General features: G+C 43.7%; 1 non-coding gene across 1 annotated transcript; it reads right to left on the bottom strand.

The window, feature by feature from the left end:
- Positions 1–794: 794 nt before the first annotated feature.
- On the bottom strand, positions 795–901 carry LOC141694115 (small nucleolar RNA R71). The gene has a single exon (XR_012563443.1). It is a non-coding gene; the product is annotated as a small nucleolar RNA R71 (small nucleolar RNA).
- Between the last annotated feature and the right edge of the window lie 2086 nt (positions 902–2987).

Below are 2987 nucleotides of genomic sequence, written 5' to 3'. Positions count from 1 at the left end.
ACATTGGTGAGTGAGTTAAATTAGACAATAACTTAGTCTGAGTCTCTGAGGGAACGAATTAGAAAGTATTCTATATTACTTGCGAACGCGTATACTTGCGTGAATATTAGTGCGTGATTTCGCCCTAACAAGTTTTTGGCGCTGCTGCCGGGGACTCGGCGTATTTGTTTAGTTTATGTACTTACCATCATTGGTCATTAGGACTCAGTGATTAGGACGTAGTAGTTAATTACTCTTTTCGGTTGTGTTTCAGGTACTTTAGTGCGTTTATGCAAACTCGTTCTCGTGCTCGCAAGAGGACCTTAGATACAGCTGAGGAGAAAGACGAAGTTCTTGATACACCGGAGAAGTTAGATTTTGAGGATTCGGATTCAGGAACTGAGCAGAAAGAACCAGTAAATATGGGAGATCATATTGTTCAAGCTGATCCAGCTCTTATGGATTTTTCTCGGCCTAAAATTGATGACATTCAGTCAAGCATCCTTCATCCGGCTATTCAAGGTAACACCTTTGAAATCAAGCCGGGCACTATTCAGATGGTACAGAATTCTGTTTCTTTTGGAGGAGCGGCAACTGAAGACCCCAACATGCATATAAGGAATTTTGTCGAGATCTGCAGCACTTTTAAGTATAATGGCGTGACTGATGAGGCTATCAAGTTGAGGCTTTTCCCATTCTCACTGAGGGATAAGGCTAAAGACTGGTTACATTCTGAACCAGCTGGGTCAATCACTACGTGGCAAGATCTTGCGCAAAAGTTTCTGGTGAAGTTTTATCCAATGGCAAATACTGCTGCTATGAGGAGTGCTCTTACTCAGTTTGCGCAGCAACCTACAGAATCTATGTGCGAGGCTTGGGAACGCTACAAGGAAATGTTGAGAAAATGTCCACATCATGGAATGCCGGATTGGATGGTAATCACTGGTTTTTATAATGGTTTGGGGGCTCAATCTCGGCCCATGCTCGATGCAGAAGCGGGAGGCGCCTTATGGGCTAAAAGCTATACTGAGGCGTACAATCTTATTGAGACGATGGCTGCAAATGAGCATCAAAACCCAACTCAGAGGATGACATCAGGCAAGGTAGCAGGTATTCTGGAAGTTGATGCAGCCACCGCTATTGCAGCCCAGCTCCAAGCGCTATCAATGAAGGTTGATTCTTTGGCTACGTATGGAGTTAATCAAATAGCTATGGTTTGTGAGCTTTGTGCAGGTTCTCATGCTACGGATCAGTGTTCTCTTGTCAACGAATCTGTTCAGTATGTTAATAATTATCAGTGACAACAACAGCCTGTGCCAGCAACCTATCATCCTAACAACAGAAATCATCCAAATTTCAGCTGGGGAAATAATCAGAATGCTATTCAGCCACCATATCAGCAAGGAGTGAGTAAACAGTTTAACCCACCTGGATTCCAGCAACCACAGCAGTATGCTACAAGACAATCATATCCTCAACAGGGAAGTGCAGCTGCACCTACTAGTGCTGATTTTGAGGAACTTAAGCTGTTGTGCAAGAGTCAGGCGGTTTCTATCAAGACCTTGGAAAATCAAATCGGTCAATTAGCCAATGCAGTGCTCAATCGTCAACCTGGCACTCTTCCCAGTGACACGGAAGTACCAGGCAGGAAGGAAGCTAAAGAGCAAGTCAAGGCTATCACCTTAAGGTCTGGAAAAGTAGCTGATGCTGAAAAGGCAAAAGAAGTCGAAGCTGAAGTTCGAGATGAAGAATCTAAGCAAAGGGAGAAAGCGGTGGAACCAAGGAAGACTACTGTTGAACACACTCTGCCTGAGGCTAATACAGGGGAGAAACAGCTCTATCCTCCACCACCTTTTCCTAAGAGATTGCAGCAACAAAAGCTGGATAGACAGTTCGGGAAGTTTCTGGAGGTGTTCAAGAAACTTCACATCAATATACCTTTCGCTGAGGCTCTGGAACAAATGCCTAGTTATGCGAAGTTTATGAAGACTATTCTTTCAAGGAAGGTGAAACTGGATGACCTTGAAACCGTTGCTCTCACGGAAGAATGCAGCGCGGTTCTGCAACAAAAGTTACCACCAAAACTGAAAGATCCAGGAAGCTTCACCATTCCTTGCACCATTGGCAATCTAACTTTTGACAAGTGCCTTTGTGATTTGGGAGCAAGCATTAATCTGATGCCGTTGTCAATCTTTAAAAAGCTGGACCTACCTGTTCCAAAACCCACATACATGTCGCTACAATTGGCGGACCGTTCCAGTACTTACCCAAGGGGCATAGTTGAGGATGTGCTCGTCAAGGTGGATAAGCTCTTCTTTCCTGCTGATTTTGTTATTCTGGATTTTGAGGAAGATAAAAAGATTCCCATAATCTTGGGGAGGCCTTTCCTGGCAACTGGCCGTACCTTGATAGATGTGCAAAAAGGAGAACTTACTATGCGGGTTCAAGATCAGGATGTGACCTTCAACGTATTCAAGGCAATGAAATTCCCTACAGAAGATGAGGAGTGCTTAAAAGTGGATGTGATTGATTCTGCGGTTACTTCGGAACTCGATCACATGCTAATGTCTGATGCATTGGAAAAGGCCTTAGTGGGGGAATTTGACAGTGATGATGAAGATAGCAACGAGCAATTACAATATCTGAACGCTTCTCCCTGGAAGCGAAAGCTAGATATACCATTTGAATCTCTTGGTACTTCTGACCTCAAGAACGCTGAAGGGAAGCTCAAACCATCAATAGAAGAAGCGCCTACCTTAGAGCTCAAACCATTACCTGAACACTTGAGGTACGCCTTTTTAGGTGATTCATCTACGTTACCTGTTATTATTTCAGCTGACCTTTCAGGTAGTGAGGAAGACAAGCTCTTAAGGATTTTGAGAGAATTCAAATCGGCTATAGGATGGACTATAGCAGACATCAAGGGGATAAGTCCCTCATATTGTATGCATAAAATTCTGTTAGAAGAAGGTAGTAAGCCAACTGTGGAACAGCAGCGAAGACTGAAC

Source organism: Apium graveolens, chromosome 10 (genome assembly GCF_009905375.1).
Source record: "Apium graveolens cultivar Ventura chromosome 10, ASM990537v1, whole genome shotgun sequence".
Taxonomy (NCBI): domain Eukaryota; kingdom Viridiplantae; phylum Streptophyta; class Magnoliopsida; order Apiales; family Apiaceae; genus Apium; species Apium graveolens.
The sequence above is the reverse complement of the archived record's forward strand: the minus strand, read 5'-3'. Positions and strand labels throughout refer to the sequence as shown.